The 12,737-nt window shown below is 40.0% G+C and overlaps 1 protein-coding gene across 1 annotated transcript in view; it reads right to left on the minus strand.

The window, feature by feature from the left end:
• LOC134568466 (zinc finger protein 585A-like) overlaps positions 1 to 12,107 on the minus strand; it is a 284,984-nt gene extending 272,877 nt beyond the window's left edge. Inside the window, exons 1-2 of the mRNA XM_063427074.1 lie at positions 12,008 to 12,107; positions 3,945 to 4,006 (exon numbers count right to left, since the gene is read on the minus strand). The gene's annotated coding sequence lies outside the window, so the exon portion shown is untranslated. The remainder of the gene's footprint in view (positions 1 to 3,944; positions 4,007 to 12,007) is intronic.
• Between the last annotated feature and the right edge of the window lie 630 nt (positions 12,108 to 12,737).

Raw genomic sequence — 12,737 nt, forward strand, 5'->3', positions numbered from 1 at the left:
TCCCAAGTTGGGGGAGTGGCTTCAACAGATTCCATGTGGGACATCTAAAATTACTGTCCAGAAGAGTGCAATTCTAGAAACAGCTAAGATACTGTGCAGAACCCTCCAACTCTCAGGCCTCTTATAGAGGACCTGAGAAAATATATTATTTTCTATTATATATATTATAAAACCAAGAGGGTTGCACTCACCTAAACCTGCATATACAGGGAGTGCAGAATTATTAGGCAAATGAGTATTTTGACCACATCATCCTTTTTATGCATGTTGTCTTACTCCAAGCTGTATAGGCTCGAAAGCCTACTACCAATTAAGCATATTAGGTGATGTGCATCTCTGTAATGAGAAGGGGTGTGGTCTAATGACATCAACACCCTATATCAGGGATGCATAATTATTAGGCAACTTCCTTTCCTTTGGCAAAATGTGTCAAAAGAAGGACTTGACAGGCTCAGAAAAGTCAAAAATAGTGAGATATCTTGCAGAGGGATGCAGCACTCTTAAAATTGCAAAGCTTCTGAAGCGTGATCATCAAACAATCAAGCGTTTCATTCAAAATAGTCAACAGGGTCACAAGAAGCGTGTGGAAAAACCAAGGCGCAAAATAACTGCCCATGAACTGAGAAAAGTCAAGCGTGCAGCTGCCAAGATGCCACTTGCCACCAGTTTGGCCATATTTCAGAGCTGCAACATCACTGGAGTGCCCAAAAGCACAAGGTGTGCAGTACTCAGAGACATGGCCAAGGTACGAAAGGCTGAAAGACTACCACCACTGAACAAGACACACAAGCTAAAACGTCAAGACTGGGCCAAGAAATATCTTTGATTGGCTGCCGCACGGACTTTGTAGTATATTTGCTGCAATGTCCGTGCGGCAAGCAATATGTGGGACGCACCAAGAGATTGCTGAAAGTTAGATTCATGGAGCATCTGAATAATATTAAAAAGCATCTTACAACCCACTCGGTTCCATTGCACTGTCAATCATGTCCTGCATTTAATTTTAAGAATTTTTTGTGTAAAGGCATTGAATACATCCCCCCTCACTGGAGAGGAGGGGATAGATTAAAACAACTTCGACAGAAAGAAACCTATTGGATACACTGTTTACAGACACTGGAGCCGAGGGGGTTAAATGTGGATATTGATTTGGTTTGTTTCCTTGAATACTAGGGATTCATAGTATCATAATTATTGTTTGAGTTATATGGAGTATTTCTGTTTAAAATGTATTTTATATTAACTATTATTAGTGTTTTTATGTTTTATTTATATATTTTTTTATTTATTCTGAGTGCATATTAGGATTATTATTACTATATATATCCTTCAATATTTATGCATTGGACTAGAGTTTCTAAAATCATTGAAAATAGACACTAAATAAATTAAATATGAGGTGATTGTGTTTTTGATGTCATTTCAATACATGCTTTTATGTTTTGATATTGATACTTCTTTCTTTTTTCCAATGCTGAGTGTTAGTCGCAAGATACTGACACATTTTTTTTTTTAAGTATAGCTTTTTGCCCATTGCGCATGTGCATCCATTATTACGGGGACTCACTAAGGCCACTTTACTTGTGGACGCGAAGTTACAGCTGGAACGCACGGAAGTGCGATTTGGAACGCAGACGTCACTTCCGGTGACATCTTGGCAACCCGAGAAGCGGGAAAAGAATACTACGATCAGCTGTGAGTCGGCAAGTTGATGATGAATCCGGAACCAAGTTCGAACACACCCACCACACCACCAATGGGATTGAGAGTTGTCTTATATATTGGGACTGTGGGATGAGGGAGGGTATAGCGGGAATTTTTTATGTATGGAATTTGTATTACTATTTTAACCTGAGAGGTCCCTGATGAAGTTCTGATTGAACGAAACGCGTTGGACCAGTGCCTTTTATTGTATCTAAGAATAAATATCTTTTTTCTACCATACTTTGTTCCTGCTCTACCTTTGGTTTCCGGATTTTCAATATCCATCATATCCAGTGGATTCTATGTGTGACCCCCCTACAGGAGTAGATGGTGGTAATTTCAAAGCGATTTTCCTACCTACATCTTGTGAGTGCACTCAAGAACGTGTCTGTTATTGCATAATTGTAACAATCTTCACTATGTTTTATTAATTTTTTATATAGGTTCAGACAGCGTCTTCCCCTATCTGTGTATCCAAGAAATATCTCAAGACTGATTTTTCTAAGGTTTTATGGACTGATGAAATGAGAGTGAGTCTTGATGGGCCAGATGGATGGGCCCATGGCTGGATTGGTAAAGGGCAGAGAGCTCCAGTCCGACTCAGACGCCAGCAAGGTGGAGGTGGAGTACTGGTTTGGGCTGGTATCATCAAAGATGAGCTTGTGGGGCCTTTTCGGGTTGAGGATGGAGTCAAGCTCAACTCCCAGTCCTACTGCCAGTTTCTGGAAGACACCTTCTTCAAGCAGTGGTACAGGAAGAAGTCTGCATCCTTCAAGAAAAACATGATTTTCATGCAGGACAATGCTCCATCACACGCGTCCAAGTACTCCACAGCGTGGCTGGCAAGAAAGGGTATAAAAGAAGAAAATCTAATGACATGGCCTCCTTGTTCACCTGATCTGAACCCCATTGAGAACCTGTGGTCCATCATCAAATGTGAGATTTACAAGGAGGGAAAACAGTACACCTCTCTGAACAGTGTCTGGGAGGCTGTGGTTGCTGCTGCACGCAATGTTGATGGTGAACAAATCAAAACACTGACAGAATCCATGGATGGCAGGCTTTTGAGTGTCCTTGCAAAGAAAGGTGGCTATATTGGTCACTGATTTGTTTTTGTTTTGTTTTTGAATGTCAGAAATTTATATTTGTGAATGTTGAGATGTTATATTGGTTTCACTGGTAAAAATAAATAATTGAAATGGGTATATATTTGTTTTTTGTTAAAGGGACACTATAGTCACCTAAATTACTTTAGCTAAATAAAGCAGTTTTAGTGTATAGATCATTCCCCTGCAATTTCACTGCTCAATTCACTGTCATTTAGGAGTTAAATCACTTTGTTTCTGTTTATGCAGCCCTAGCCACACCTCCCCTGGCTATGATTGACAGAGCCTGCATGAAACAAAAAACTGGTTTCACTTTCAAACAGATGTAATTTGCCTTAAATAATTGTATCTCAATCTCTAAATTGAACTTTAATCACATACAGGAGGCTCTTGTAGGGTCTAGCAAGCTATTAACATAGCAGGGGATAAGAAAATCTTAATTAAACAGAACTTGCAATAAAGAAAGCCTAAATAGGGCTCTCTATACAGGAAGTGTTTATGGAAGGCTGTGCAAGTCACATGCAGGGAGGTGTGACTAGGGTTCATAAACAAAGGGATTTAACTCCTAAATGGCAGAGGATTGAGCAGTGAGGATGCAGGGGCATGTTCTATACACCAAAACTGCTTCATTAAGCTGAAGTTGTTCAGGTGACTATAGTGTCCCTTTAAGTTGCCTAATAATTATGCACAGTAATAGTCACCTGCACACACAGATATCCCCCTAAAATAGGTAAAACTAAAAACAAACTAAAAACTACTTCCAAAAATATTCAGCTTTGATATTAATGAGTTTTTTGGGTTCATTGAGAACATGGTTGTTGTTCAATAATACAATTAATCCTCAAAAATACAACTTGCCTAATAATTCTGCACTCCCTGTATAAGCATCCTGCTGGGGCCAATTCATACAACATACACAATTCATCACATAGGTCTGCATACATATACTGTAACTAAGCCCCCATTGTTTTTGCCTAGATTAGGAGTGTTTTTTTTTTACTATTGTATTATGTAAGCCTTGAAGTTGGTGTTTAGTGAATGAGTGCGTGTGCTGGATCTTTTATGTTTATATATATATAATATGTTTATAGATTATAATAAACATAAACTAAAAAAAAAAGGCACTGAACTTACCAAATAGAGATTGACAGCTGCTGTTTCTGTTTTAGGGAAAGTATTTTCCAATGAGCTCAGTTCTAAAAAAGAAAAATAAATTGTAATGTTATTTTATGTACCTTGCATTCAGTTATCAAAACTATTCAGTGACACAATACAACACACCACAAACAAATGCAAGCCCTCCTCACACATAATACCTCTACTGGCCGTTTGATGGATCTCAGCTTACCTTCTATGGGGACTTCTCTATGTTCCTCACTGTAGCGGAGAGCCGATCTTTCACAGCTATTCTCCACTAGAGATCCCAGGGAGGCTCAGGAACAAGGTGATGGTAACCTCCCACACATCTCCTCCCCTCCTCTAGCATCATAATCCCCTTATAATGTACATGAATTTCCACAGTTTCTGGATGTACCCCTAAACGTAGGGGTACCCCTTTAAGAATGGTATCCCCTGGTAGCCCTGATCTGGGTGAGCAACATACTCAAAAATCACCCAGATCGGACCAGGGGTTCGGGAGTTATGACTAGGTGTAGTTTTGACCGACCGCTGGGGTAAAGTGTCCGAAAACAGTTCCATGTATTTTGGCCCTGCGGTCGGTCACAAACAGGAGAATATAAACAGGCGAATTATTGATGTTCTGTAGCCTGACGAGGATTCGGATGAATCCCCCAGTTCGTGGGGTTCCTCCTACCGAATAGCGGGCCGTTCGGTAGTTTCCCCACGAAGTATTGGGAGTCTGGAGGTCTCAGCGGTGTTTGCCTAGTCAAGTGTCCGATTTCGGTTCCAGACACTCGACGGCAAAACACCGCTGTTCGGCAGTCTAAGATGGCCACCGCCACGTGTTCGTATCCCGAATGGCGGCCACCCAGAGAACAAAGACCACACTGCACGGATAATTAATTACCCGTTTGCAACATTGTTGCAAACGGTAATTGAAGGCACACTTTACACAAGGTGGTCTGGTTGTTCGGTAGTTTCATTCCCTTGTTTTATTCGAATGATTCTACCGAACAACCAGAGGAATACAGTAGTTTACACACATTAACTGGCAATATAAACGAATACAATTATTCCCATGAATGTTGTAGGACAGCCCAGTACCAATCCGCTACACCCACATACATCAATGAGCCATGTGCACCCATGACCATGATGCCAGTTCACTTGCTGTCCTTCCTTGAAATACTTTTGCATTCCGAGAACACCCATCAGACTTGCTCTGGTCCAGTCATCTAGCCATCACTATTTGACCCTTGTCAAAGTCACTCAGATCTTTTTGCTTGGCCCTTTTTACGCTTCTAACACAAATTCAGGAACTGACTGCTCCCTTGCGGCCTAATTTATCTCACCCCATGACAGGTGCCATTGTAAAGATACAATCAGTGATATTAATTTCACTTATTTTATAAACCTCGTTCAGCCATGCTATCCATCATTAGGCATTCACATATCATTTGTTATATACCGTATATACTCGAGTATAAGCCGACCCGAATATAAGCCAAGGCCCCTAATTTTACCCCAAAAGAACTGGGAAAACTTATTAACTCGAGTATAAGACTAGGGTGGGAAATGCAGCAGCTACTGGTAACTTTCAAAATAAAATTAGATCCTAAAAAAATTATATTAATTGAATATTTATTTACAGTGTGTGTATATAATGAATGCAGTGTGTGTGTGTGTATATAATGAATGCAGTGTGTGTGTGTGTGTATGTATGTATGAGTGCAGTGTGTGTGTATGTATGTATGTATGAGTGCAGTGTGTGTGTATGTATGTATGTATGAGTGCAGTGTGTGTGTATGTATGTATGTATGAGTGCAGTGTGTGTGTATGTATGTATGTATGAGTGCAGTGTGTGTGTATGTGTGTATGAGTGCAGTGTGTGTGTATGTGTGTATGAGTGCAGTGTGTGTGTATGTGTGTATGAGTGCAGTGTGTGTGTATGTGTGTATGAGTGCAGTGTGTGTGTGTATGAGTGCAGTGTGTGTGTGTATGAGTGCCGTGTGTGTGTGTATGAGTGCCGTGTGTGTGTGTATGAGTGCCGTGTGTGTGTGTATGAGTGCCGTGTGTGTGTATGAGTGCCGTGTGTGCAGTGTGTATGTATGAGTGCAGTGTGTATGTATGAGTGCAGTGTGTATGAGTGCAGTGTGTATGTATGAGTGCAGTGTGTGTGTGTATGAGTGCAGTGTGTGTGTGTATGAATGCAGTGTGTGTGTGTATGAATGCAGTGTGTGTGTGTATGAGTGCAGTGTGTGTGTGTATGAGTGCAGTGTGTGTGTGTATGAGTGCAGTGTGTGTATGAGTGCAGTGTGTGTATGAGTGCAGTGTGTGTATGAGTGCAGTGTGTGTATGAGTGCAGTGTGTGTATGAGTGCAGTGTGTGTATGAGTGCAGTGTGTGTATGAGTGCAGTGTGTGTATGAGTGCAGTGTGTGTGTATGAGTGCAGTGTGTGTGTATGAGTGCAGTGTGTGTGTATGAGTGCAGTGTGTGTGTATGAGTGCAGTGTGTGTGTATGAGTGCAGTGTGTGTGTATGAGTGCAGTGTGTGTGTATGAGTGCAGTGTGTGTGTATGAGTGCAGTGTGTGTGTATGAGTGCAGTGTGTGTGTATGAGTGCAGTGTGTGTGTGTGTGATGCAGAGTGTGATGCAGAGCCTTGGTGGGGGTGGGCATTTTTAATATTTTTTTTATTATTATTAAAAAAACAAATTTGTTATATTATTTATATTATTATTTATTTTTATTATTATTATTATTATTATTTTCGTCCCCCCTCCCTGTTTTTTCCTTCCCTGGTGGTCCAGTGGCATTGGCAGTTCAGTGGGGGGGAGGGGGGCTGGCAGGAAGCTCTTACCTCTCCGGTCCGTGCAGCTCTTCTGTCAGCTCACACTAAGTCTCGTGAGAGCCGCGCTATGACCCCGCGGCTCTCGCAAGACTTACACTGGGAGCTGACAGAGGTGCTGAACGGACCGCCGCGGAGGAGGAGAGAGCTGACAGGAGCTGCAGGAGAGGTAAGTAACCGCACACAGCCCCATTGTCTGTATTATGGCAGCACGACGTGGCCAAACTCACAACTGCCTGAACTCTAGGTTACGAACCAAGGGCCAAAGTGAACTGTCTATACTGAGCTGTTTACTGTCTAGATTATAGCTGTATGCAATGTATACTAACATGCAAATTGAACTGGATATACCGAGATGATGATTGAAACTTCCGTATGTGTTTTATTCTCCATCACCCTTCTTCGTTTCTGTACCCCCAAAAAACAAAAATTGTCACACACAAAAAAAAAAAAAAAAACGTGAAGTATTATAATTATGCTATTTATATAGCGCCATCAAATTCCGGAGCGCTTTACAATGGGTGGACGAACAGACATATAGTTGTAACCAGACAACACAGTTGAGGGCTCTTCTCAATGAGCTTACATGCTAGAGGTAGTTATCATTGCCATCTTTCATTGTAATATATAATCATATGAATTGTAAATGCAAGCATGTTTGTTAAACTATGCACTCCAAAAATAAAGAATATAAAAAAAAAATAAAAAAAATGGCAGATTTGACCCTCTTTCTTCTGAAATAGGATAGGCCGATTTTCGACCGAAAATTTCGGAAGACGAACATCAGGGCATCCCTAGTTGTTATATGTGACTGTACCAACCCCGCCACTGGGCATTGGAGGGGCCTGGTTGCTCGCCTGCTCCCTCTAGACTATGGCCCCATGTTGAAACGCTTGATTTTCCCCTGCAAAGACATGAAAGCCGGATCATTCGGTACTTTCCCTATTTGAACAGTGATACCCCAGATAGCTATGCCATGGAGCCCATTCGTATAACAAAATACTATTTGGAGTATGCTGATTCTGAAAATGTAAGTTTCCAATTGCCAGGAGTGTAAACTGTTCGTATGTTTTTTCCTATTCGGCTGTTTACAGCATTCATATGTTTGAGAGCATTTGTATGCTTCTCCGGTTCGGTAGATTGGTGTCTACAGTAGCTGCCCGTTTATCTGGAAGGGGAATATCTCCTAAACGGCTGTTAACCCCTTTTATGCCTGGGGGTGCCGTTACAATTGGTGGCAAGCGGCGGGATCATTCCCACAGCCCAGAGGGACAGCTACAGAGCAAGCATGGCACCCAGTTACACCCAAGAGGAGTTTGATGCTATGTTGAAAAGTCTGCTGGCTTTCTTAAGACCCAATCCAGAGGAGAGATACGTACAGAGCACAAGTAAAAGAGTGTCAGAGTACCTGCAGTTCAAAGCAGATTTGGCCAAAAAGAAACCCCAGGGAGCCGAAGGTGCCGTCCTTCCTCCCCAGTGGCAACATGTGCCCTTAGGAGAGGAGGCAGTTGGTCCCTCTCCTCAGCAGTCCAGGGAGCCCCAGGGAGCCAAAGGTGCTGTTACAAAACTGTTACAGACAAGGATTATGTTGGTTCTTTTGTGCTGCTATTGCTTCGGTACTTGAATTCTACACTCATCTCCCGAATGGATTATATACACCGGTTCGTGAAACGAATAACAGACCACCCGGTCCCTGGCGTGTGCAGCCACTTAACCCCGGTCACCTCTCCAGCTACCGAACGGCTGACCACCCGGCTGGGAGAATGTGTCACCAATTGATCACCCAGAGAGTTGCCGTTAACCGCAGGCTAATTGACGTCCCCAGGATATATCCGTTCGTGCCTTATCTCCCGATGGTTAAACTACCGAAAGGGTCACGAACGGGGACCACCTACAACCTGGCGTGTGGCCTCAATTAGAATGTGGAATGTTGCGGTTAACCACAGGTTAAGTGCCCCTTCACGTCAGTCTAAATTCGTATCCCGAACAGCGACAACATCCAGCCAGAGAGCGGGGATTCGTGCACAACTCTGGCCGTTATTAGTTCCACGAGTTGACGCAGAGGTCCCGCTGCCTATTGTCGCACCCAAAAACATGGCCGCCATCTCAAGCCGGCGACCAAATATGTGATCAGACTTTACCACGACGAAATCAAGCATATGGTTCGAGAGTTTGAGGCACTATTCGGGGAACTAGTGCACACAGACCAGAGCTACAGAATGAATGGTCAAAGTACCGAAGTATATACAAAAATTTTAGAATTATATATTTTTAACCTGTTTTCTGTGTGTAAAATAAACGTGGGTTTTGGGCGCTTGGAGATAATTGTATTACTCTAACCGTTGGATTCATTATCTCCAAGCTGGGCGGTAGCAAATTCAAATGATACACTGTATTCTCATTGGTTGATCCCTTATGTTATCCATGTATCCAATCAGGTCCAGAGGGGGCTGTCCCTGGACCTGAGATTTTGCATAAATATCGATCCCTGTGTGCCATTAAAACCAGTTCTTATTTGACCTTCAAATCGCAGCCTCGACTCGTTTTGTGGGGAAAGAGTATACTAGCTGTACCATAGCTAGTGGGATTGTTCTACACTTGCAGGATCCTTTTTGGGTATCGAGCTAAAGCGGCTTCTCTCTCTCTCCAAGCTGGGATCCCAGCATGCCTTGCACACTTACTACAGGAGCTGGTTAGGGACAAACTGTGCATTGTGCAAAGCTCCCCTAGAGGGGACTGCTGGTATTCACCACAGTATCCACATAATAATGTAGTCACTAGTCTGTAAAATAATACTGAGTATCTACACGCTGATAATAAACACGTCGCTCTGTATAATAATACTGAGTATCTATACACTGATAATAAACACGTCGCTCTGTATAAAACGGAGTATCTATACGCTGATAATAAACATGTCACTCTGTATAATAATACTGAGTATCTATACGCTGATAATAAACATGTCACTCTGTATAATAATACTGAGTATCTATACACTGATAATAAACATGTCGCTCTGTATAATAATACGGAGTATCTATGCACTGATAATAAACATGTCGCTCTGTATAATAATACTAAGTATCTATACGCTGATAATAAACATGTCGCTCTGTATAATAATACTGAGTATCTATACACTGATAATAAACATGTCACTCTGTATAATACTACTGAGTATCTATACGCTGATAATAAACATGTCGTTGTATAATAATACTGAGTATCTATACGCTGATAATAAACACGTCGCTCTGTATAAAACGGAGTCTCTATACACTGATAATAAACATGTCGCTCTGTATAATAATCGTGAGTATCTATACGCTGATAATAAACATGTCACTCTGTATAATAATACTGAGTATCTATAGGCTGATAATAAACATGTGGCTCTGTATAATAATACTGAGTATCTATACACTGATAATAAACATGTCGCTCTGTATAATAATACTGAGTATCTATACACTGATAATAAACATGTCGCTCTGTATAATAATACGGAGTATCTATGCACTGATAATAAACATGTCGCTCTGTATAATAATACTGAGTATCTATACGCTGATAATAAACATGTCGCTCTGTATAATAATACTGACTATCTATACGCTGATAATAAACATGTCGCTCTGTATAATAATACCGAGTATCTATACTCTGATAATAAACATGTCGCTCTGTATAATAATACTGAGTATCTATACACTAATAATAAACATGTCGCTCTGTATAATAATACTGAGTATCTATACTCTGATAATAAACATGTCGCTCTGTATAATAATACTGAGTATCTATACACTAATAATAAACATGTCGCTCTGTATAATAATACTGAGTATCTATACGCTGATAATAAGCATGTCGCTCTGTATAATAATACTAAGTATCTATACGCTGATAATAAACATGTCGCTCTGTATAATAATACTGAGTATCTATACACTGATAATAAACATGTCGCTCTGTATAATAATACTGAGTATCTATACACTGATAATAAACATGTCGCTCTGTATAATAATACTGAGTATCTATACACTGATAATAAACATGTCGCTCTGTATAATAATACTGAGTATCTATACGCTGATAATAAACATGTCGCTCTGTATAATAATACTGAGTATCTATACGCTGATAATAAGCATGTCGCTCTGTATAATAAAACTGAGTATCTATACTCTGATAATAAACATGTCGCTCTGTATAATAATACTGAGTATCTATACACTGATAATAAACACGTCGCTCTGTATAATAATACTGAGTATCTATACACTGATAATAAACATGTCGCTCTGTATAATAATACTGAGTATCTATACACTGATAATAAACATGTCGCTCTGTATAATAATACTGAGTATCTATACGCTGATAATAAACATGTCGCTCTGTATAATAATACTGAGTATCTATACACTGATAATAAACATGTCGCTCTGTATAATAATACTGAGTATCTATACGCTGATAATAAACATGTCGCTCTGTATAATAATACTGAGTATCTATACGCTGATAATAAGCATGTCGCTCTGTATAATAAAACTGAGTATCTATACTCTGATAATAAACATGTCGCTCTGTATAATAATACTGAGTATCTATACACTGATAATAAACACGTCGCTCTGTATAATAATACTGAGTATCTATACACTGATAATAAACATGTCGCTCTGTATAATAATACTGAGTATCTATACACTGATAATAAACATGTCGCTCTGTATAATAATACTGAGTATCTATACGCTGATAATAAACATGTCGCTCTGTATAATAATACTGAGTATCTATACGCTGATAATAAGCATGTCGCTCTGTATAATAATACTGAGTATCTATACACTGATAATAAACATGTCGCTCTGTATAATAATACTGAGTATCTATACACTGATAATAAACATGTCGCTCTGTATAATAATACTGAGTATCTATACGCTGATAATAAACATGTCGCTCTGTATAATAATACTGAGTATCTATACGCTGATAATAAGCATGTCGCTCTGTATAATAAAACTGAGTATCTATACTCTGATAATAAACATGTCGCTCTGTATAATAATACTGAGTATCTATACACTGATAATAAACATGTCGCTCTGTATAATGATACCGAGTATCTATACACTGATAATAAACATGTTGCTCTGTATAATGATACCGAGTACCTGTTATGTTTGATGATAGCTGACTTACAATAACATACCGTCTATTAATCAGCCAGGATTTATTGATCACAAGTCACATATTATGTTCGATCCCTTTGTTGATATACACATTCCTGCTGTAACATACACCCAACATGGCCGAACGGTAGCGGCTAGTTCCTATCCAGTAGAAGGACCCTGGTGACATCACCAGACCATGTGACTGCTTGGTCACATGGTACAGAGAGCTACAGGAAACAGCAAAGCGGGAAATCCAAATGAATGAAGTGGACTGAGCTGTGCTGATCTCCTGCTGCTGCTGATGGGAGAGTTCTGATGGAAACATTGATATTAACTTTACTAAACATCTTATTTCACAAGACAGCCTGGATTGCAATGTATGGGAATTGTATGGGTAAAACTGAACACTGCAGCCATTGCAGAGAATTAACATGTAGAAGATTATGGAGAAGGAAGAAAAAGGGGATCTATAAGAGAAGTCACTTTTATTTCATTTTATATAGTTTTATATAGTTTTTTGCCAGATAATTATGCAGCTGTGTTAAAACCTGTATTTTAAATCTCTTTTTTGTCTTTAATTGTAGATATTAATCACTGTCCAGCTATGTTTTACAGAATACATTGATTTATAATGTGACTTTGATATTTTTGTCTTTCTTTCTCTCTCCCAACTCTCTCTGATAGCGTGATATATTAACCCTTTGTATCCCCACTGACCGTGTGTCTCTTTCTCCCATCCCCTCATTGTGAGTGTCTCTTTCTCCCATC

The sequence above is a fragment of the Pelobates fuscus genome, chromosome 7 (genome assembly GCF_036172605.1).
Source record: "Pelobates fuscus isolate aPelFus1 chromosome 7, aPelFus1.pri, whole genome shotgun sequence".
NCBI lineage: Eukaryota > Metazoa > Chordata > Amphibia > Anura > Pelobatidae > Pelobates > Pelobates fuscus.